Here is a 24833-nt window from a genome sequence, read left to right on the forward strand (position 1 = left end):
CTCGGATGCCGCACGCGGAGGCGGCCCCGGCTCCAGACCACCGCGACAGCAGCTCCAAGCAGGGCCCGTCCCAGCTCTTCCCCGTCGCCTTCCCATCAGCAAGAGCTCTCCCGGCCCCCCTTGCACCAAGGCCTCCACACACCACAGCACGACACGACCAGCTCCTCCAGAGCCTCAGTCGCCACGACTGCCCCAGGCCCAGCCCGTGTGCTGCCCGTGCTCTCTGACAGTTCCTGTTGTGGGAAACTCGGTCTCTCCAGCCCTGCTAAGTGGCCCCCTCGGGCTGGGCCGGGCCGGGCCGCACCTGCCCCGGCGGCACCCTGCGGCCACAGCCCCTCAGGGTGCTGCAGCTCCCCCAGGCAGGGGCCGCTCTTCCCCAAATAGGCCCCAGCAGCGGCGCCGCCTGCTCCTCTGATTGGTCACAGGTTTGGTGCGCGGGGCAGCGTCCGTTAGGGAACCGGCTGGAACCGGCGCAGGGCCGCTCATTGCCTGCTCCCGAAACCCTGCTGTTTATGCCAGGTACAGTGAGTGACAGCCTTGTCTCCAGCCCTGTTGCGCCCAGCTAGACTCCCTGGATGGATCCTGAGCCAGACAGGCTGCCTAGCCATGTCTGCGTCTGTTAATGGACCCTGTTACCAGCACCATGCCCTGCGCACCCTACCCTGATGCCGGCACAGCCTCTGTCTGCGGTCACCCTTGGCTCCCAGATTGTCCTCCTTCATGGAGCAGCCCTGCTCTGCTGGTGTTTGACAGTAATTTGGACAGTAAGCCAGTAATCACCGAAAAGCCAAGACTGGCCCTAACAAAATTTCATAGCCAACAAGCAGGGACCAGAGAAATACAAGAACAGTGGCAGTGGAACTGTATAATTAGCCTGTTTGTTCAGTCGTGGTTGAGTTTAACAGTGTTGAGCAAATGCATAAAACAAACTCCAGAGGCGTTCCTACAGTGAAAACCCAGCTTGCCTCTGAGCTTGTAGACGTCCATCCCTCTGCTGAATGAATGCTGACAACGATGCACATGCTTCGAAAATAAAATGGATGAGTCAATTCCTGAAAACTCTCTTTCTCCTGAAAAATCATTTTGTTTGGACTCACTAAAAGTTACCAATAAACTATTACACACTCAAGCTTCTTGATTCTCTTCAGGGAGAACTTCACTGCCTTCTTGAATCCTACCAAAAAGAATAGTTATAACTTCTTAGTATTCTTTTTTGCCTGAAGCACAGAAAGGAAGATCATTTTATGATGTAAGTAAAAGTTTCAATTTATCCTGGGGGCATATTGCTGACTATTCTTAGTAACTATTCTGCAGAGGACATTTCTGTGTGCAGTGTGTTTAACCAAATAAACCCATACTTGATTCTAGGTGAAATGTATCACCACCAAGTAAGCAGAGTTAACTGAAGACAAAACTCATTGTGACTTGAGGAAGACTCCATTTGAGTCAAAAACAAAGAAGCAGACTTAGTCAAGTATTGCTTTTAATTCAGTACGGTAATATAAAAAATACTGGAGTATGAGCTACACAAACCTTCTCATGTGCTACATGTGTACAGAAGTTTTTTATATAAAATGATCAGCACTCTTCACAGGCTGAATGCATGTAGTACATGTAAAGCTGATATAGGTCATTCCCTAGAGACTCTTCAAGGTCTTGAGAATTGCGGAGACTGCAAAATGAAAAACTAAGAGAAGTGGAATTATTATTTTCTAACAACTCTTTCTACCTGAATTAAACTAACTCTGAATTTGTAATCCTGGTGCAATTTAGCAAATGGCTTTTCTCACCAGACTGGTTCCTTCAGTATTACGTTGGTGTAATAAAATTCAGAACCTTTCCAAGTTCTTCTGTAGTACTGGAATGAAATTAAGACAAATTTGGCTGATACCAGTGATAAAATATTTTTCATAGCCTCAGTGCAATAAGTAGCCTCATACCTTTCAGCAGGGTATTTCTGCTTCCAAGCAGTACACACACCTCATTAAAGCACATCCCTCTATTTCTTTGCCAGCAGGCAATATTTAACTGAGTGGGTGATGAATGTTTCACTGGTTTGGTAAATCTAGTCAGAGATCCTTGTTTCCCCTACCAAGAGTTCCTCTAAGTCTAAAAGGCAAGACCTCCCTGTTTACAACGATCTATTAAAGTGGCATAATCTGTAGATTTAATTACTAGATCTTAAGAAGTTTAGGACTGAACAAAATGAAGCTGGTGCCCTATGTTTTGAAACTGCTCGAAGAGTTGCTGACAGCTCTGACAACCTTTTTATTCCCCTCAGTCCACAAATCTGTGACATGGGTGCTTTGTACTGCTGAAGAGCAAGATGAATGGTTTCACAAGATATTTTCACTACCTCAAAATCCTCTCAAAGGCCTGAAAGCTTAGTGCCAATTTATCGGGATGCAAAACAGATACCATCTGCTTAGTCATTCTGCCTGGATTTTTTGCTTTCCTTTCAGGTGATCAGTCTGTACCATGGTGACAAGCTTTTCTGCTCTCAAGTAATAGCCATTGGAAATAGGACCTTCTAGCAGAGCAGCATGCAGAGATTCTTGCTCATTTATTTCTGAATTTGGAGGTGTAATAATGTAGCCTCTGATTCTTGATCCTTGATTGTCAAGGTAATGTCTTTATACCTTCTTGTGAAGGAAACTGAATCTGATTTTCCTTTTTGCCTATCCCTTTTGCAGCAACATGTTCTAAAATAAACAAACAGGAAGGGTTAGAAAAGGCTTCACAAAATGGCATTACCTCTTTGTCATAATTAAGGAATTAAACCAGAAAAAGCAAAAATCAATAAGTTTCAATAGAAAATCTACATTCTTTTTTGTATCCTGTTACACATAATTAGCTTATACTAGAATTGAAGGATGGTTAACAACTGTTTCTAGATAGAGCTCAAGGTTTTTTAAAATATTTTAGAATACAATTTGCTAGTCTTATGTGAGGTTCTACATGGAAGTCAATAAAATTAAGAGTTATGCTAGGAGACCTGGGGTCTATAATAATATAGCATTTTAGTATTTTTTTCATGTTATCACTTTAAACAATATTGCAAGAGAAACTTTGACCACGCTAATTATTTTAAAGTAATTTTCTCCTCTCTGACTTCCATAAATCGTCATACTTATAAAATCTGTCCTTTCATGTTTATTGAGCTGAAAGAATACTGGATCCTGTTAGATCATTTAGAATGACCTTTCCATAATTGTAATAGTCCCCTTGAAAACACAAAAAGTTGCAGGAAAGAGCTTAACAGTGACAGCAGCGAAAGAATGAGTTCAGCCTGCTGAATCTGTGGATAAGAAGTACAAATTAATCTGTTTTTTAATCAGTAGAAAATTAGAATGAGCAAGCTCTTGAGGTCCCTTGGGAGATAGGGCAGATGGCCTTGTGATCAGCAAGTGATGCTGTTTCTGGAATAGATTGATAGCCCGCCTTCTAGCCTTCTCCCCTTAAAGTGAAAGAAGAGGGATGAATGCATAAATGAATGCTGTGTGACTTTCACTGAGGTGGTTTTTCAGTTCTATATAGTGCAGCCAGAGTATGTGTCTGATCGAAGCATGTGGATTGTTTTCCAAAAGGGTAAAGGTTCAGTCACAGAGCCAGGTATGGAAAATTTTCCTTTATTACAAAGTCTGGCTGTGATGGTGAAAAGGACCTTAATGATTTTGTTTAGAGTCTGTTAAAGAAACAACTTACCTGGATCATTTTTATGCTATTCACAAAGTTTTACTTACGCTTTCCACTCCCACTATGGTGAGTAGTGAGGTGATAATAAATAAGCTTTCTTTTTTTCTCAGGTGTATTGATTTCAGCCAGATGCTTTTCTTGTCCTTCCATTTTTCGCCTCGTATTTTGCATACCTGAAAAAACAAAGAAGCAATGCATAGCAATGTTAAATTACCACCACATTCTTATGTCCCTTATGATTTAGCCATTTAAATTACCTGAATTTGATCAGATTCAATTAATTGTTGGCTGGATTATTCTATATTTGTGCAACTGTTTTCAGCATAAAAATTAAGATGGGCAACTGACAATTTATCTGTAGAATTTTGTCTTCTCTACAGTCTCTTTATTTGCAATGAGAAGGCACAATATGCAACATGATTTGTCATAGTTTACTTTGGTCACAAAGCGTAGTCAGAAAAAAGTTTTTTTTTTAACTTTTAAAGTACAATAAAATATTATAGTCAAGACTTCCTGTCTTGCCTGTTTGTCCATTTCCAAAGTGTTTGCCATCAGATGGCATCTAGATGGATCTATTGTGATTTGAACAATATTCAACAAGAGTCTCTAAGGTGTTCATAAGGAAAGGAAAAGTGAGATTTTTCAGCAAATTTTGACCAGCTTATTTCCTGGTTTCTTTGGAAATCAACTTGACAAAGAGGTTGCAAACAGAAAACCTTGAAATATCCTCCTCAGGCTTAAAGACAAAAAGAGATCTACAAGACTCCCAGATTCCTCTGTCTCCTGGGACACATCTGTGAAGGATGGCCAAAGGCAACTCTTAGAAACAGTTTGTCATGATACTGTCAAAAGCTAAATGCAGAAATCCCTTGGAGTAAAGAAGGGAGAGCCTCTACGAGGTCAAGGCTATGAAGTGCAGCACCCAAGGCACTATGCATACTATTACAAGGTGATACCTAACAACACATACAAGTCAAAAACCAGAAGGTAATTGTGGGCTGAGGGAAAAGGGGGAGGGAAAGAAAAGCTGGTGAGAGACTCAAGAAACGAGGACAGGCTAATGATATATTTTTGTTTTGTTACTGTTTAATTTTAGTTAGAAATAAAATCCAATTCCTGCACTCCAGAATTGTAGAAATTTACTGTTTGAGAGTCATATCACGAATTGTGTTGAAGTCTTGGTTGCAGAACCAATATGATATTTTCATTTTAAGCTCACAATAGAAGTGAGAGCTCAGAGAAGATACGTTTATGTTGAGTGTGGGTTTTTTCCCTAGTCTAGTGTAGTTCTAGTCAAAGTACTTCATTTGTTTTAAGTTACAACAGAACACATTTATCCCTTCATCTTGTCTAGAATTCAAAATAGAATATAATGATGACTTAAAAACTATTGGTCTGTCATAACATACATTTTTGTGTCCTTTAAATACAGCCAGGAAACAAGCTAGACAAAATCATTCTAAGGTCAAAATTTTCTAAAGCTCCCTTTCCCTTCCCTTCCCTTCCCTTCCCTTCCCTCCCTTCCCTTTCCCCTTCCCTTTCCCTTTCCCTTCCCTTTCCCTTCCTTTCCTTTCCTTTCCTTTCCTTTCCTTTCCTTTCCTTTCCTTTCCTTTCCTTTCCTTTCCTTTCCTTTCCTTTCCTTTCCCTGATTTTACCAAAATTTGGTGAAGAATTCATATTGTAATTTTTCTGTCTGCTGTGTGAGTTTAAGGCCTGATCCAAAGTCTGTTGACACAACTCAGTATGTTATAGACCAGCCTCCTAGTTACAGAAATACTTCTAGCTCCTTCTACCCATCTCTTGCAAGCTGCAGATACCATTCTAACAATATAGCTGAAAAAAAGACATTTGTGATGAAAAGTCGCTTTTGTAATGTTTTTTAATGTTATACTATTTCACATACTCTTACAATAACTGAGGTTGTATTATGGATCACTGGACCATCACTTCAGGCTAGCCATCTTGTATGATCACAGACAATTTAAAGAGAATATATTTCTATATTCTCCTTTCAGTTTACAATCTTTCAACCATGCAAAGTGGTTTGTTAAAAAAATGCTTCACACATTTATAGTAGAGAAAAAATGTTTAAATTCCAAGTAATCAGACTGTAGCCAAGATTAATAATTGAAAGAAGGGGGGGGAGCTTAAATGTGGTCGAGGGAGAAAATGGGGGAAGTTTTAAAAAGCTGTTGTGTAGCAGCCCTCAGCCAGGCTGCAGCACGGCTGCGGCGGCTGCCGGGCGGCGGAGGCGAGCGCTGTGCTCTGCTGCCCCCTTGGTCGAGCGGGGGGACGTGCAGGCAGCCGGCGCGCCGCCCGCCCACCTCGCTGCCCGCCGGCGGCTCTGCGGGCAGCCAGCTGCGGCAGCTTCCAGTTTACAAGGTTTCCATTTTGCACACAAGCGGGGCAATGGAAACTGTAATCATGACTCTGTAACCTGAATCGATCAGGCCTAATCACCCTCTCCACTTATATCATCGGTTATTATAAATAGGACAAGAATATATGCGATGTATAAAAGGTTCTTTGGGGGAGGGGGGAGGTGTTCCTCAGAGGAGGTTTATTTGCCTTTTCTGTTTAAATTCAGCAACTTAGAAATGTAGGAAGGAGGCAAGTAATGTTTTCTGACCATTTTCTTATTATATGATTCTTCTCCGTCTTTGTCCAGTCTTATCTTACGCCTTTAATGAAGAGAGAAATCAGATCCCCTTCATGCGCACCAACCTGCCTCTGTGTCCTTTCTGCTGCGTGACTGTTACAAGGCTGGGGCTCTGGAAGGAACTCCCTGCAGACCATCCCACGTCCAGGCTCCGACTGTTGTTCAGCTGCGGTTAGAGAAACCCCCTCCTTTATGGAGGCAGAGAAGGGAACAAAAACACCATAATTTACTGAAAAAAGAAATATATATATATATAAATGAATAATAGAAACCCAGTGGAGCTCACTAATGTCTACATCTTCATGTTACAAGTGCTGACAGCGTTGTGTCGCCATCAGACTCCGAGCTGGTGGTGTTGAGTTTGGAAAGGTTTTGTGCACTTCATTTCATCTTTGAATTGCACATGCTTGCTTTTGCATTTTCAGGCTCTTTTTTGCTTCGAAGGAAACATGTTCTGACATGCTGGAGTTTGCTGGTGGTAAATATTTCCTTTGACTACAGAGTGCATCTGTGAAAAAGACTTTCATTTTTTTTCCCATGGCAATACATTTCTTTCTGGCTTGCTCCTTTCTCTGTTGTTATTAATAACCAGTAAACGAGTTGAATCCAAAGGTCTGAGTGAAACAGCACTTTCAGATCTGTACTTTCAGCTGCATCATGCTGAGGAAAGTGCAGAAGCTCTGTATATGCATGTGTGAGAGATATTCAAGCGCTGTGTATGACAGTTTGCATACCAGACTCTGTGACAAAGTAGGGACCACAGGTGAGTTCCCAAGAGATCTCCCTTGCTGTGGGGATTGTTCCAGCCCCTAACCACGGAGGAGAAATATTCAGCTCTCCAACTCTTCCCCAGAGTTGATGCTTCTGATTTGTTTCAATTGAAAATAACCAAGAATAGAAACTGACACATAATAAAAAGTCCTCAGCCCTCAGTGTGTTGCGATTGCTCTCAAATGAGCACTCCCACATGGACTGAGGTCTCAGTGTCCATGCGACAGAAAGGACTGTAAAGGGTTAAGCCGCTGACTTGCTTGCTAGGCAAAGTTTGAGGAAGAATATGTCTAAGGCTGAGTACGCTGCAGCCACACGTTTGAAATCTGTCACCCTCACTTAGGAGCTCTGCATCTCTGGTTGTCACCAGTGAATAATGATCACACATCGATAAGATCGCTCTGTGGCGTTGCGCTGGAGTCGCCAGGGGAAGAGAAGAAAGGAAATTACCAGGCATTTAACCACTTTAGCCGGGCGTTCTTCAGTGTCATCAGTGGGGTGTCAGGGCTAAATGACCGGCTGGACAGCAGCTTGGAAAGTAAATTTCCTTCTTCTTTTCCTTGAGAGAAACCTTGGATGATGGTTACCATTGGCAGCTATGGGAAAAAGAGACCTTGGTGGTGATCCTTAAAACAATACCATGCCGGAGCCCAGCTGTTCTGCCACCTTCTCCCCTTTCAACCTGCCTGACCCAGTGGGCTTTGGGTGATCTACCGAGGAGGACCTACCTCAGCGGAAGCAGGTAATGGCTAGATAAGTCACTTTTCGATTGTCACGATCTTGATTTGACCAAAGTGTGTCCTAAGTATCTTTCGCTAATTTGATGTGCGGGCTGAATAAGGGGCCGCAGGCAGGGAGGGATAGTCTCTCTCTCAGACGGTGGGGCACGGCAGCAGCCTGCAGCCTTGCAGAAGTTTTTTAGCGTTTTCACTTTACTCCGTGACTGAGGGGAGTGAGGGTGGGGAGGCAGAAATGTCTGTCATCGGCCAACATCTGCTTTGTTTTATGTGTTATCGACAGGTTACTAATACCGGGAACGCAGAGAAAGAAGGGACGGGTGGAGAGGGGATGAGGAAGGTTTAAAAGGGGGAATTTGTCAGGAGAAAATGCACCGGTTGTCCATCAGCTTCAGGAAAGAGGTATAAATCATGTGCAAGGAGGTGCTTTGAAAAGTATGCACGGAGAAAAAATAGAAAAAGAGAAACAGCAAAAGAAGACCAGGCTTAAAAGAAAATAAGGACCCAAAGCAACCTTTGAAAGAGATTGTTCATTCGCTTTTGGACACTACAGGGCTCCTGCTCCTTTCATTCTTCGGGTCCAGCTGGGATTTGCGGGCAGAGACTCGACTTCAGAGCTGCCCCGTCTCTGCCGGGGAGGTTGGCTGCCCCCGCGGGCCGGCGCCGTTCAGACCGCTCCTCCCCGAGCCGGCGGAGTTCTGCGGAGCGCACCGGGGGTGCTGGAGCAGACCACGGCCCCGCGAGGCGACAGTATGGGGGGAGCGGGGGGTCTCGCCGTCATCTCTTTTCGCCTCGCCGAGTCCCCCGCGAAATGCCAGGCTACCTGCGCTCCCCTTCCGCGCTTCCCCGCCATCGCCCCGCGCGGCCTCATAGGCGAAAGGTGCTGCGCGGCACCGTGCCGGGGCGACCTCTTCTAGCGGGCAGGCAGCACGGCTCGGCTCGGCATGGCTCGGCTCGGTATCTGAGTGCACTGTAAATAACCCGGCTCTCTCCTAAGCCCCCTTGGAGGGCGCGGGGCGGGGGGGCGGCCGGGGCCCGCTGGGCGGGTGCCGGAGCGCGGGGAGCCCGCGCCGGGCGCACACACCGACGGGCTGACCCTCGCACCGGGCTCCGCGCCCAGGTTCCTCGGCACGGCTTAGTGAGCCTTTGAAGTCGTGAATAATTTAGCCCTCCCCAAGTGAATGGCGAAGGAGGTGCGGGACAATGGCGAGTGATTCAGCTTTTGAGGTACGGCTGAGCAGAAAATCCAAGCTAGTGTGCAGCCAAGGGTGAGGGGGAAGCAAACCCCAAGGCATTTCAGTTGCCTTTTCTAGTTCCTCGACACATGGCATTGATCAGCTCGCCTCTTCTCTCCTCCATCCCTCCCCATCCCCTCTCTTAAAGTAACTTGCAGCAAAAGTCATATTGTGCATTTTCTTTAATAATGGAGGAGTTTTAGATAGTTTCTCGTCTCTTCGCACACCCCACGTCCTACCTTGACGACTCTATCCTATCACTCAAATGTTCCTCGGAATTAAATAGTCCTGTCTTTATCTGGACTTGTCAGGACAAGGCAGGAGCTTACTAGGCAACTGGGCGGCGGGGGAAGGGTTACCCCGAAAGAAGCGCAGACAACCCAGAATGCACGCCCACGCACACGCACACATACACACTCTAAAGGTGCTGAAGGAGACATTAGTATGGGGCGGGGCGGGAGGGGAGGAAGGCTGTTAGCGCTTTGGGGCAAAAGATGGTTTCTCCAGCAGTTTTAAAGTCCTTCTGACTGATTGTAGAAATCAGACGGAATATTAAAGGAGGTCCATCTATTCCCTGAGGGTTGGACTTTCTTTTATTCTGTTACATATATTCCGTGCTGCTACTGCCTACCTAAAAGTTCGCAGGGGAGAAGGAGAGGGAGAGAAAAAGGGGGGAGAGGAGGGGGCGGGCTCGTCGGTGGCTGCACATGAAATAACGCCATGTTGGTGGAGAGCACGGCTGTAATTACTGCTAGCAGGGTAATCTCCCGGCTGGGACCGCAGCTCGGGGACTTGCTGCTCTTTCAGCTCGCTCCCTGCCTTCCCTTCCGACACCCCCGAGAGCCCCCGGAGCAGTGGGGCCGAGGAAGCCCCGCTGTGAAGGGCGGCGAGAGCGCGCCCTGGCCGCAGTCCCGCGCCTTCCCTACGTGCAGCCCCGGCCAGAGAGTCCCGGGCTGCGCACCCCGCCGCGGGGGTGGCCTGGGCTGCGCACCCTTGCCGCGGGGGGATATCCTGGGCTGCGCACCCCCCCGCCGCGGGGGTGTCCCGGGCTGCGCACCCCCGCCGCGGGCGTCGCCCCGCATAGGCCCCCTCGCCGCGAGCGGGGACGCGGGGGGCGAGTCCAGGGAGACGGAGCTCGCTAAAGTGCCCTCAGCAAGGAATGGGTTAAGGGTGGGGGGGGAGAGAAAAAGAAAACCTAGCCTGACTTTGCCTCTTGGAAAGCTTTAGGTTGCAGCCCTGCCTTCCAAGCATTCTTTAAACTAGAAATGTGGGAGGGACTCCAGGAGAGAGAGAGAGAGAGATGGCTATCAACTGAATTCATTACTGTAAACATCTCCCTGGGGTGTCAGGCAGGGAGGAAAAAAAGGCACGATTTACATTAGCAGGGAATAGTCAGATCTAAGGCATCATTACTGCTAAGATCAGCCTGCAATCCCGGCTGAAGGCAGGCGCAGGACTTGAAGAGACTGACACACGCTCACACATATACTCACATATATGTGTCCGATGCCTCCTCCGACTTCTGAGGGTCCTGGTTCTCTGTGCCTGCTCCTCATGTGATCCTCTTACCACCTCCAGAGGACAGAGAGAGAAAAAGAAAGAAAGAAAGAAAGAAAGAAAAGAAAAGAAAGAGACAAAAAAAAAGACCAGGCATACCCGCCGTCCCTTCTCATTTATTTTTTACCGGAGAAGGAGGAGCGGCGGGGGGAAGAGAGCGAGCGGATCGAGGAGAGAAAGTGCGTTGGGGATGCCAGAGCCGCGGGCTGCGCGCCGGAGGAGGAGGTGGCGGAGAAGGGGGGAGGACGATGCCGCTGCCTCGTAAGGGAGGAAGGCGAGGGAGGTGCGGGGGTCGCTCCGGAGCGGCGGCGGCGGCCGGCGGCGGCCGGCGGGGAGCGGGCCCGCGGGGCCGGCCGGGACCGGCGCTGGGCGCCCGCACTGCGCGGCGGGCGGCGGCCACCAACGAGGAGCGGCGGCGGCGGCGGAAAAGTTTTGGTGTGGGGGGCAAGAGGCGCGGAGGGGGATTATGATCGGTGCCGGCGAGGGATTCTCAGACACCGCCAGGTACAGTCGGGATTTCATTTCTTTCTCTTCTGCTTCCTGGTAGTTCTAGTCCCCGGGCGGTTTAAAGCCCCGGCGCCCTTTGCCTTCTCCGAGCAGGCAAAGTTGACCAGCCGGGATCAGGTTCTCGCTCAGAAATATCGCTCCCGCCTCATTAGAGACCTGTGTCAGCGAGTGTGGGGCACCAGGCACACACACGCACGGATTTATGAATGGTCGGCGGCAAGTGTTAAAGAGGGTCTCGCGGTTATTTTGTGCCAGCCTGGGTGTTAGGAGAGCTCGCAGCTGCAGCGGGGCCCCCGGGGCCCCCGGTCGCCGCGCGCCCAGGCGCGTCGCAGCGCCGAGAGGCGGGCGCCGACCCCGGCCCCCGCGGGCGCCCCGAACCCGTGGCGGGGCGCTCGGCGCCGGGCTCGCCGGGGAGAGCCGGGCGCTGCTCCTGCAGCAGCAGTCTCGGCAGGGTGCGTGCGTTAGCATTACCGTCAATATTATTACTATTTTCGGGGCGGTGGTTTTGAGAAACGGGAGCTTTAAAAGATGAGCCTTGCTCGAGAGAGAAAGTAGGTTTAGCTCCGCGCTGGCAAGTGTTAAGAAATCTGAAGGCAAGGGAGAGCAGGGAAGTGTGAGCGACAGGAGAATTCATCGGATCCGATCGGCAGCCTCAGGAGCGGGGGCTGGTCGGAGAGTGGGTGGGGGCGAGGTAAAGGAATCAGGGCTTCTGAATACAAAGGAGCCCCTCTTAGACCTGCTGAATTAGATAGTGGTCGCTGGTAAAATAATAATAAATAATGCAGAGAGGGGGAGGGGAAGAACAAACAAAAAATCACATCCCGAAAAAGAAGTCAAACAGCTGAAAAGACCTCTCTACAACATGAGATAAAACCCCATAAAAGATAAAAAAAATCAGCAGCAAAGTAAGGGAGAAGCTCTCCACCTTCTTTTCAGAGTGGGAATCAGTCAACAGGAGCTTTTAATTAATTTTAATGGAGGAAATCTGTTTTAAGGCTTACAATAAGCTAATAAATCCAAGGCACAAATCCGTGTAAATTCCTGTACTGTGTGTGGAAGGTACTGATTAGATTTCTTCAGATGCTGCTTTTTGCGATGCAGAGCTCAGCTAAATAGAAAGGAAGAAGTTCCTTGCATGAGAATCAGGAAAAGATACTAGAGCAAGTCAGACCGCTCTCTCTCTCACACACACAGACATGCACACAGACACACAGAAAGACAGGGTGTGTGTTAAAGAGAAGTTTATTTACTGCATCTAACTTCTCAGTGCTTGCAGGGAAAATAAAACCAATTTAGAGGTTGAGACTGATCCCTACTCAGGTTTAAAAAAAACAAAAAACCTTCCCTGGACTTCATTCATTGCTTCATTCACTGACGTAGTCTTTCTCCAAGAGTACCTTTATATAATTTCATTTTCAGAGGAAATTCATTAATTGGTTCAAAAATACATGTATTTGGAAGGGGGAAAAATCTGTCCTGGCATTTTATCAAATCATTTTTAAGGTACTGCACTTATATCCCTACCTACCTATCTTTCCTTTCTTCCTTAAGAGTCAATGTATACAGTGTTATCACTGAGACATAATCTTTGCATCACCAAAAAGATACAAGTGATGTTATTTGAAAGTCACCATTTCTAAGTGCGAAAGGTGAGGTTAAAATGTTAGTGATAATTTTGTTCCTGAAAATGGTGCAAGAGGAGAAATTTCAAACATCTTTACCATTTGTAGGAGATTTGCTATTTAAAATGGTAGGCAGCTAAAAGTAAGAGAGTGAAGGCCTGGTATACAGTGTGTAAAGCAAGTCAAATCACTGTGTAAATACCGTGTCTGTAAAACTACCTGTGACTAGACCAGTCATTGGTGTTTTCCATAGTCCAAGGCTGTAACAAGAAAAAATGGTGCTGGAGTGCACCCAGCATTCTTAAAAGATTCACTCCTCACACACTCATGCACCTTATATTTTGCATAAGGTGAAGTTATCTGTGTTTGGCTTTGAGAATCTGGATCTAATCTGAGCCACTGTTGCAAGTCACATTTATATCCTGGCCTGCTGGATAGTTTGATTTAGGACGTAGACATATCTCCTTTGCGCAACCCTACACTCTCCCAGTTGGAATCTGCATTACACAGGCTATGGTTTCCATTGAGAATCAAGAATGTGCTTGTCTTTAACTGCTTAAAATAGCAGTATCTAAAGTTTAGGATGTCATTAGGGCTGACTTCCCTACCCTTCCCACAGAAATGAAGGATAGTCATAGTTTTACCAAGTCAAGAAAACAAAAAGGAGTTCAAACAAGCATCACTATCAGGCTTTTCCTGTACTGCACTTTCTATTTAAAGGACTAGAAAGAAGGCACACTTAAGATAATATTGCTTCCAGGAAGGTGAGAGCTTTATTTCTTAATCATTTCTCTTACCTCTTTAATCTCAAAATGAGTTCATTTTTCACTAGACTGCTTTCATATAACTTTGAGGCTTCTACCAGACTGATTCAAATCCAGTCCATTAGTGACCTCTATCTGTGAGAAGTGTATAGTCATTGGGTTGGGTTTTTTTCCCCCCCTTTTCTTCACCGTAGTAGATTGGAAACAGAGGCTATGAATTGCTTTGCTTTTTTATACCTGCAAATCACCTGCCTCACCAGGCTGTCAATGTCATATCCGTTATGGACAACGTGATTTCTTAGCAATTTAAAAAGGAAAGAAAGAAAACTGAACAGTAGTTCCAAATATGCATCAAGAACTTGAACTCTAATGTCAGATAACTATTCTAGGAAACACAGATAATACAATGAACATTTGCAAAAAAAACCAACAACAACAAAAAAAAAACCCCAGAAAAATAAAAAGTATCCAGTGCTATTGAACATCAGTAATCAAAGAAGTGCATTTATGTTCGTCTGATGGTTTAATACTTACTCTAAAGCTGGCTGACTGTATGCGAAATTTTATTGCCCCTGAGTGCTTACATAATAACTGAAACTTGAGACAAACACTCAGACCAGATATACTATAAGTAGACTTTATAGTAGCAGGGTGTTTAAAAAATGTAGAAAAAAATCCAGCTTTGTCTGTATTAGGAATACATGTCAGACATCAAGGAAAAGGGGGTCTTTATAAACAGATGGTCTCTTTTAGGGGATTATTAAACCCAGCTTCCCAATACTAATTTGTCTCTTGTTTATATCCACAGCTATATTCCATGTTTTAGTTAGTGATTGTAAATGGCAGTTGAGGACTTGATCAGCAATAATTTTGTGTAGGTGAATACCATTGTCTGACATTTCCCAGATTGTAGCTGATTCCCTTAGCACTTGGTAATATGGTGTTTTTAGGTGTTTTCTTCCCTCCCCTTTGGGCAGTCTTTTCAGGAGCCTTTCTGTCAATGTTATTTATTTATTTCCTCAAGAAACCAAAAGAACCGGAACTTACCTCAAAGGTTTAAAAATTGCATTTTCTTTTCTTCTAGTAAAACAAATATTTGTATTTTATTTGTCTTTAAAAAATAGAAAAGTATATTATATAGAAGAAGGCTAATTTAATGTGCACTGAAGATACAAGATTTAGTTCCCTAGAGCTATGTGTAACCTACTCCTTTCAAGTAATTGACTTCTTTTAAAGAAAAATAACCACAAAAAATAGTCATTAAAATGTTTCTTAACAAAGATATTTTATTCATTTATTCAAAACAAACCCAAACCTTAATCCATAGGTAATACCCAGGAAACAAGCATTTGAAATAAAAACTATTCTCTACTTAACAAATTTTATTCTAGTCACATCAAACAATATGTCCCAGGAATAATACAATTTAATCTGATATTTTCAGCCACTGGTGTAAATTGTTAGAACCTGATTATACCTTTCTTTTCTTATTGGTGTTTTACACAGCTAACAGTCTTTTTTTCCTCTTTGATTCCTTCTTCTGGCATGTCCCTTTGAACTGAATCAAAACTAAATACTAGCAACATTTTAAAACAAATCCATCATGTTCTGTTCAGCATTCCTGAAAGCTTAATGATGCATAAAGAGATCCGTAAGATAACTCTTTTAAAAAGAAATCTTAGGCTCCCAGCTCTACCTAGGAACAATCTCCTGTATATTTTACCTCAAGCTGTGACTGCTTTATTAATTAATTTATTATTTTAAAAGAAACCTTCTCTAACATAATTTAAAGTGAGGCTGCATTTATAAAGTCATGCAGCCTCTAGAATTGTTCCTTATTCAAAGGTATACCATCACTGAAACAGATTCTTCGGTCCTTCTTGACAAAACTTAATAGGCTTTTGATGTACAGGATCAGATCATTTGTAGGCTGGGTCTTGCAAAGTGGTGATTTTATTTTGGCCCCAAGCGAAACGTGACTTGCCTCTGACAGGAACTGATCAGCGTTTTGCAGGATCTGGCTCTTATGAAGCAGAGTATTAAAGGTCACCGAAAATATTCTGGTATGACTTTCAAGTCAGAAGGCCACTTTCATAATTATTAATCACTGGCTAGCTATTCACCTGGTATATTAACATGGTAATTTTCTGTGACAGTTATGGGTTAATGACTGCAGTCACAAAAAATCAAAGCAAAAGAATCAGTCTGAAATGTAGCTGGGACAATAATCTATAGAGATTCCTGTCATGCTCTGCAGTCTGATTTTACAAACCCCAGCCAGGTGGGGACAGATCTTGAGCCAGAGATTACAGAAGAGGGCATTTAGTTCCTTTTATTGTCATTTATTTGTGAAAGTATCAGTGAAACCATTTGGATGGAGGGGAAGGAGTTCTGCTCTTTGGTCAAAGTACCTTATTATAGCCGAGTTGTCATGGGTAATTTAATTATCTGCAAAATACAAAATCATATAGACATTAAATCATCTCCTTCCTGAAAATATGCTCACTATGACTGAGTTCATCCCAAACTATACTATTCCGACAAAATTTGTTTAATGTCAGGGATCATGAGGGATAATTACAGGATTAGGGCAAAAGATTTTATAATTTCATCCTGCTGATTCATTAGCAGTTAACCATCATGTACAGCAACTTCCATGTTCGGCACCATCTAGGCAGACTGATGCTAGACTCTTCTCTCATAGTAAATATTATAAACTGTACAGAAATACTACATGACCCATTAAAAGCTGGAAAGGCCAGAGCTGTGAAGAGAAAGCATCATCAGCTCCTTTTCAGAACAGAAATCACTGTGTGCTCTACAGCAGTGTCACTCCCAGTTCCTACTGGCAGCTCTTGCCACTGCTTAATCAAAACCAATAGGGAAAGTTAAACTAGAGAGAAAAGCTTTTCGTAATGGTAGGTCCAGTCCTACACCATATAGTCACGCAAGTAGCTGTCACCACACTGAGCGGTTCTGTAAGAGCTGGCCAAGGTGCATCACAGGGAAGAGAGGAAAGGACACAGCTGTGCCTGGCTGAGCACTTCTGGGAGTCATCAGTGATGTCTTCATCCCAGTCTCCACAGAGGTCACCAAGGACTAAACCACGGTCAAACTGCAGGCATAGGATCACCAATGACAAGCTGCTTTGTTCAGAATTGCAAACATTTCCTTCTCTTGAGATTTCCTACATACTTTTCCTGCAAAGAAAAAGAAAAGTAGTAACAGAACTGTTCTCAAATGTGTATGGCGTTCACAATGCCACCGTTAAGGAGTACAACAAGAAATAATTTATTTCTTTAAACCATCAGAAACTTTACTGACTGAACAAGAGATTTTATACACAGTTCTGAAGAAATGCATTTCATATATGTAGTATATATAATCCGTGTATGTGAAACATGTACAGGTAACTATGAATTTATAGGTAATCACAGACCCTTCAAAACATGCTCTGCTATTGCATCATTTATTTTCATTAAAGAATTATCACATTTTTTTTTGTTAGTGAATTGAAAATCAAATCAAACCAGAAGAAAACCATATATTTTTCTTCATTCTCTTGGAAGTTTCTAAACTGAGTAAAAAACTGAGGTGCTCCCAAGAGGGATTGCTCCCAGGGCTGATGGAAAGAATCTGTAGCAAATCTACCTATGCTTGCTAAACAGAACTTCACAGATGAAAGACTGCTTTTAAAATTAATTTATTTGATTACGGACTCTGTTCTTCTCTCTTTCACTGGCAAGTTAATTTCACAGGAACTCCTCTCATGTTTAGGGATTACTCATGTGAGTAATAATTTGAATACCCCAGAGTGATGTCATTTAGCTGTAACTGAAGATGATACAACCCCATCAGTGTGTCTCTGGTTATACTAATGTATATATGCTTACATTAGTAGTTTCTTCATGTGTGCGTGTGAAAACAAGCTATATAGGTAGAAGTCACATTTAAGTGATTACAACTACATCCGTTTTAGGGTTGTAGCAGCATACATGTTTGTCATGGACACAGTTTACATAGTTATATTGCTACAAAACCTATGTGTAGACTACACATCAGATCTGTGTAACGCTTTATGAATTATATTTTTGGTGAGATGGTTTTAGTGAGCTGTTGCATGGCTGAAACATTAGTTGAAACAATGTGAAATGTCTCTAAATGAAGAAATATTCTTTGTATTACCTTATAATTTCATTTGTGATCTAGGAAGCTTTTTTCTAGGTGGTGCTTCCAGTGTCGTTGAAAGATTTGCATCAAGCTTAATGTACCCCATTTAGCAAGCTTGTTTGTCTTGTTTCACAGGCCACCCCATTGACTGATCTAGATTTAGCTTACTCTTATCTTTAACCACTTAGGTTTGGAGTTAGTTACAAACTCTCTTAGACTAAACATTCCTTCTTAAGCCATATCAGTTGAAAGCTTGCTGTTTATTTCATAATAAATTATAGGTATCTAAAAAAATCTGAAGCTTTATCACTTCAATACCTGAAACATTTACTGTGAATCAGATGATTGGAGGACTCCGATTTAATATGTTAATGTTCTACATACATATTGCATCATGCTGTACTGATCCATTACTGTTAGCACCCACATTATTCATTGAACCAGAGAATCTGGAGGTGGAAAAGATACAAGGCTCACCAACAGTTCACAATCACCTCTCTAGTATATTCCTCATAAAATGTTCATTCTTGCTTTAAATGTTTTTAAAGTTTTTGTCTGAAACATTTTGTCCTTTGAACAACCCATAGAAAATTAATTTCCATCACAAAATCATAAGTAAACAAAAAAACCTGAATAGTTCTGTTGTCCAGCCTGATACATTTCTCTCTCTTTAAAACAAATTTAGCTGTCTAAAAACAAGTTGCCTTATGCTGAAGATGAGTATATGGTTAGAAACTGTTAAAATTTAACAGAACATGAACACATACACACATACACACAGCATCATTCCCAACTGTATTGCTAAATCCTGTGTATCAAATTGGTATATGCCCAACAGTGATTTCTGAAATAGCTCATTCTGGCCCTATGCCATACTGCTCAGTGAAGAGCTTCTTCTTGCTGCAGTTCAGCAGTAAATTGTAAAATGCATCTTGCCAGTAGAAGTCTTTTTTCATTTGAGAAATTACTTTAACTGTTTGACAAAATTAATTTCACAACCTTTTCCTTTTGCTGTGTTGTGCAACAGAATAACAGTCTTTACTCAGAGAGAAGTGTCTACTATTACAGCTTTGGAAATGCCTAGGCAATAAAGCAGCACAATGGACATCTCTCTTTTTAAAATGTGTACTTTGAATGCCACAGACAGAGCCAAGTCCCCTCATTGCCTAGAGATGCCTAAGCCTGTGTGGCAGAGCATCTGACAGTAAGGTCACTCTAACTGCTTTATCCATGTTGTGCCCTATCAAAATCTCTTTTATATGCATTTGGTATTGCATATTCAGAATGCTAAATGTGCACATACACACATGCAAGGACACAACTCATAAGCAAAATCTAAAAGAGCTTTCTGAGAGAATCTGAGTGGCAAAGGATCACTTAGCAAACTATTTCCTTCTGATTTTTCAGACTAATTATTTAGCACCTTCCTTTTTTTATATATATATAATAGATGACAGGGCAATTCTACAGTGATACTGTAGAATTTTGAAATGGAAATAGTATATTAGCTTTTTTAAAGCTATTTGCCTTTCTCCTGTACTTCTTTTCCCTCACAGTTAATAGATTACTATTTGCACAAGTAGTGCTGTGTTCACTAGAGTTTTGAAAAGAATGATGCAATTGGATTTGTATCTTTTTTGAGTGCTGGTTATAAGGTGCTGGATCTGTGTCTCTACACTAGTGTACTAATTTTTAGTTTTATAAAAAGCAGCACAGAACAGGAGCTATTGAGATCTCAGTGCCAACAAGATGGTTGTCTTCTATCCCAGACTGGATAATCTGATCAGTATCTGTCTAACTTAATATTTAGTACGTAATACAGTTTTCAACTAGATAGTATATTATAACACAAGTCAAACACTCAGCTCTATCCTCAGATCAGCACAGTGGACCTTTATAAATCTGGAATAAATGAGATGTTAGAGTTGCTGCCAGCAGCTCTGGCAACAGAACTGTTGATCTACCCAGATTCTCTTCCCTGCAAAAATTTCTTATCAGCAGATCCATACATCCTACGTGTCGTGACTGGATTTACAGATAAGAGGACCCAATGACTGAAAGTGGATGGATGGCATAAGCATAAATAGGTCATGAGCTACCAACTGAAGAGCTTGATCTTGAACCCTGGGCGGGGGGGAGGATTATAAATTTCAGAAGCCCATCTAAAGATAAGGAGTTCTCTAGGCAGAACGGTTTGGCTTTAGTTCTTTGCCCTTCATTTGTGCAGAGTTTAAAGTGAATAAATCAGTCTGTATGGGCAGAGATGACTCTGAAATTCATAACCACTCATCTCTGTGACATTGATGGAAACTCTGTTGGATCAAATGCATTGGTATTCTAATTATGAGCCTCTGATATTCAGAACTTCCCTCAGGCCATCAATATCTTATATGCAATCATATTTTACAAGCTGCCGAATGATTGTCTGGTTATACATGTGCTGACCAAGAGAAAACATCCTACAGTCTAGTCAACTCACTGCAGAAAGATAATCCTCTTTAAGCACTAAGAGAATAAACATATTTAAATTTCAGATGACATCAGTCTCTGTTCACCGGCTACTTAGGTCTTGTGAAGAATTATTTGGAGATCTTGGGGAGGGGTACTTGAGTACAGCCCTGTAAATTGTCTTGTGTTGAATGATAACCACGCTCAGCAGAAAGGCATTCTTTTTAACTCCTTCAGTGCTGTGCTAAAAGAGTATCTCCTGCAAATAGAAGTGAAAAAATGCAAGGAGTAGTAGCCTTACTATAAAATCTATACTTCCTTCCACCATCTAGGGTACTTTTATTGACATATATTTATGTTCAGGTAGTAACATACTTCTCTCTCTCTCTTTATTTTTTAAATACACACAGCAGCACAGGCCAAGTCAGAATTTTTAGTTAGTTCTTCAACTAAGAAGGATTCTTATTTAAAGCTGAAGTTCATTTTGTTATGACTATAACGCCAGATGCATTTAGGACACCAAGTATCCTAAAGATATTATCAAAACTAAGATAAGTAATAATTGTGAAGGAAGCTTTTATTTTCTTTTAAATATTTCCCATATTGTTTTTTTCAGACCAAATATTGCAACACTGTGCAGAGGTAGGATAAAAGCAGGAAGGAGAAAGTGACTAGAAAATAAGTGGGCAAAAACTGGATGAAGGTGAGCAATCAAAATTCTCCAGACTGAATAAAATGCAAAGGTAAATAACTTCCAGTGCAACAGGAAATCAGAATTTCCTAATGATCACAGTTTTAATAATCTAAATGATTATTAATCAGAGAGGGAGAGTGTTGACTGCCACAGAAGGGAGAAGTAGGGGTATGTAAAATCCAGGCAGAGCTGAGAGGGGAGAAAAAGATCTGTGAAGTTCCCCCAGTTTTTTCTGTTGTGGAAAAAGCACATGAGATTTATTAGGCAGAGTTAATGCTATCTCAGAGTGTATTAACTGCAGAACAGAGTCCTGGTGGTTTGGTGAGACAGGTTCGTTGAATTTGCATTTCCTCATAGTATTATTCCATGTCCTCATTTTCGTGACCTTAGAAACTGTGCATGTTAACCTTAAGAAAAAAGTGGTATATAGAGTAAAGATGGGATGGAGATATCTATTAGTGAGGTAACTAGTCTCAAATGTTCCTCTTAGGCATCGGTATATACACAGAAAGTCTACTTTATATAGATAAATCAAAGGGGTATAATGAATATTATTTGTTATTTAAAATATATAATATAGGTCCTGGCAGCTTTTATGTTGCCTGGATTTCTATTGCCATTAGACCTCTCATTTGAAAGAACTTCTACTGTATAACAAAAGACTGAATTAGAGGAAAACGAGGGGACAATACGGTGGGGGCAAATGGCACTGAAGTGTGTCATTATTTTCCTGCTTTTAAGTAACATGCTGCAGGAAATGATCATCATGCACTGCAACATACAGAGTTGTGATGTTGCTCCTGTGTCATTAGAGCATTCATGCTGTCCTGTTGATTAAATCACTGGGTAGGTCAGACATTGATCAAATTCTACATTACGGGCTGCGCTCGCAGTGTGTTCTCTCCCCTTGCAGCTGGAGGCAGGACAGAGTTCAACACTGAATTCTAAAAGCAACGAGGTGACAGAAAGCAGTGCACAGCAAAGGACTGAACTGGCAGAGGTCACACAAACTCTGTGTGTGTGCAGGCATGCGGGAGGGTCTGCGTTTCTCCCCTCCCAGGCACGCTAAATGCCCATGATCATCATCAGCCCCAAGTACGGGCGCTGAAAATGAAGGAAACTGATCCTTCATGGGGAAGGTTATACTGGGGATAAATGTCCTTGCTTTGTCAGAGTGTGCAACTTTTGTATGATTTCTGCATTCTCCGCAAGTGTTCTGGTAGTGATAACACTTGGAACAATATGTAACTCTACTTGATATACTTGCTGCAAGGTAATCTTGAGGAAAGTCTGGCAAAGTGTCTGACTAGAATTCGGTTACCATAGCTGCAAAAGAGAAGAAAAAAAACAGAGGGAAGATGGCACTGAGAGAGTTAACAAGTTAGCCCTTCGTTCTTTCAGATCAAACTTCCTGTGAGTAATAAAACACAAGTCAAATGAATTTGGCTGGTCTCAGTCAAGCCTCTCATGGATAGTTGCCCACATGGGAATAACTACCGCATAGATTAGCTCTGTGAATAGTTTCAGGACAGGTGTGGGACTGAACTGTATTGACAGAACTGCCCCGGGGGACTTGTGTACTATGTTTCACTCATTGTTTTCTGTCTTCCATTTTCACAAGCACTAAACTTCACCTGAAAACATCTTTTAAGTAATCATTTTTATGGATTTGGGGGAAACTCATATTTTGTCAGCTTTGCAAGTCTTCTGTTAGATATTCCGAAGAAATGAAGTGCAAGGGGAAACTAAAAGAATACCCTGAATTATTTCTTACTTGTCATCATTTCTCTCTGTTCTCAGGAATGTTATTACAGTTTCTGATCCAACTTCCCTAACACAGTCTAAGACAAATTAAAAAAAAAAAAAGTGCAATATTTTTAAAGCTTTAAGAGAGGACGGGATGACACAGGGTTTCTCCCACTGAAAACAAAACCTTTCTGTTTCTATTTGAAATCCAGACATAGTCTATGGTGATCTATATGAAATGAATGGTGGACTCAAGTAAACCCACCACTATTAACTGAGCCTCATTCTTCCAGTCCTTGTCAGAAGTGGAAAAGATTTATTAGGTAAAGAGGATGAACTACTCTTTCACCTCCATGTTCTCTTTTTCGTCTGTTCTTATTTCCTGTAAAACAGAACTGAGCCTAAGTTACACTGTAAAGCCCTTGTAAAAAACACAGTCAGAAACAACCTCTGCACTAGTTTTTTTGACATAAAAAGAAACAAGGCAAAGAAGAGGTAGGAAGAGCAGAGAGTTAATAACAGCACTTGATCAAGAGCACTGCCACACAAGCAGATTCGGAGAGCTGCTTGATATTAGATGTGAAGTGCTTGTGTAAAACAGGGCTAGACCACCCTGCCGCACCTGAATGACATAAGACAGAAAACTTGCTTGTGCCATAGCTGTAAGGCTAGCCTTCCTTCTTCAGCGATAAGGGGAAGGGATTGTAGTCTGGAAGCTGATACTGGGCTTTCTGTGCCCTAGTTTCCTCTGAATTAATAGACAACCCTACTCTTCAAATCTCTTACATGAAGTAAATATTCTTTTCTTGATTTAAAAAGTGGAATAATTGTATGCTTGTGCCTAAGATTGTCAAGGTCAAGTTTACAGCACTGCTTTAGTTACTAGGTAGTTCGGAGTTTCAAGTGCATATGTGAAATGGGGTTATATAATTTACTGATGTGTCTATTTATATTTCAATTCATATTTTTTATATCCATCTCATAGCAATTGCTATACCATTTTCAACTGACACATTTTCCATGACATTTTTCAGGCTTTCCACCATTGCTGTATCTAATGAATCTTGCTTTTCATGTGCATGTGATCATATGGGCATGTAATAAGACTCTGAAAAATTTACCAGCCTAACCTTCATCTGCTTGTGTCAGAAGACTACAGGCATAACATTTTTATCGATGCAACTCTAGACATTTGGCACTTGCATTAAATTTTAACTAATAAGTTTTAGTGAATTAAATACTTTCTCTTGCTACAGGAACTCTCTACTACAGGCATGGGGAGAATAATGACAGATGGCCTCTATCAGTTTGCCACTTTTTTAGTTCAACTAAGCCTATAGGTGTCCATATTTTGATCCTGGTGTTGGCTAAGTAAGATACCAACAGTGTGAGCAAATTGCTTTAATGTTACTGGAGATAATTGAGTACTGCTGCTTTGTCGGTGAATATTTAGTTCTTAAATATACAGTGAGACTTTACACTGTTGCCTCAGAACAGAGGTGGGAAGAAAAGTAGGGGTAGCATTGATGACTGGTAACTAGTGTTCTGTTTTAATAAGTGATTTGACTGTCTTTTGCCAGCACAAGTTTCAGTGGTACCCTAGAAGCTGTTAGTGGCTAAGAATAAATGTATCAATTCTGAAGTCATTGTTTCCTTTATAGAAACTAGTATGGTGTTTTGCAACCAGACATAAAACAATCTGATTAATAATGGGCCACATTCTGTTCTGTTCTGTTCTATTCTATTCTATTCGATCTTATATTCTGCTCATCGCTATAGTTGCCTAATGTCAATCTTTAAAACTTTAGTGTAAGATGTCTTTACAATAGAATTCTGTAGTGTTTGATAGTATCAAAGGACTTTATTTCATGCAGAGAATTATTAATATATGCAACAGGAGACCTGGTCAGTCAGAATTACAAAGCTTAAAATTCCTCTCTGAAGGTGAGAGAAGGCAGAGTTTTGTACCCATGATTATTTATGACCTTATGGATCATATTTATAACTCCACTGACTTCATACACATGAACAATCTAGATAAGTAATTAGAAAAATGACATGAATTTTTCTGCATATTCTGGGAGCAAATCACAGTGTCGCAAAAGGAACTCCCATTGGATCGTTCTTTTATAATGTAATATACAGTATCTCTCTCCCTCTCTTGCTCTCTCTCTTTCTAACTAGTATCTTAACATCTAACATTTCAGTCCCTAGATATGTTGAAACC

The 24833-nt window shown here is 42.3% G+C and overlaps 1 protein-coding gene and 1 long non-coding RNA gene across 7 annotated transcripts in view; one reads left to right on the top strand and one right to left on the bottom strand.

Moving 5' to 3' along the window:
* Positions 1-982: 982 nt before the first annotated feature.
* Positions 983-8061, bottom strand: LOC136992090 (uncharacterized). The gene is made up of 3 exons (XR_010884200.1): positions 6421-8061; positions 3744-3869; positions 983-2702 (listed from the first exon to the last, which is right to left on the bottom strand). It is a non-coding gene; the product is annotated as an uncharacterized lncRNA (long non-coding RNA).
* FLRT2 (fibronectin leucine rich transmembrane protein 2) overlaps positions 7855-24833 on the top strand; it is a 61900-nt gene continuing 44921 nt past the window's right edge. The window contains exons 1-2 of one of the 6 annotated variants that reach the window (XM_067296892.1): positions 7855-7868; positions 20783-20869. The gene's annotated coding sequence lies outside the window, so the exon portion shown is untranslated. Of the gene's footprint in view, positions 7869-10279; positions 10917-10986; positions 11160-20782; positions 20870-24833 lie in introns of those variants that run through there. The other 5 variants (XM_013940628.2, XM_067296893.1, XM_013940626.2 and 2 more) reach the window with 5 other exon arrangements.

Source organism: Apteryx mantelli, chromosome 4 (assembly GCF_036417845.1).
Source record: "Apteryx mantelli isolate bAptMan1 chromosome 4, bAptMan1.hap1, whole genome shotgun sequence".
Lineage (NCBI taxonomy): Eukaryota > Metazoa > Chordata > Aves > Apterygiformes > Apterygidae > Apteryx > Apteryx mantelli.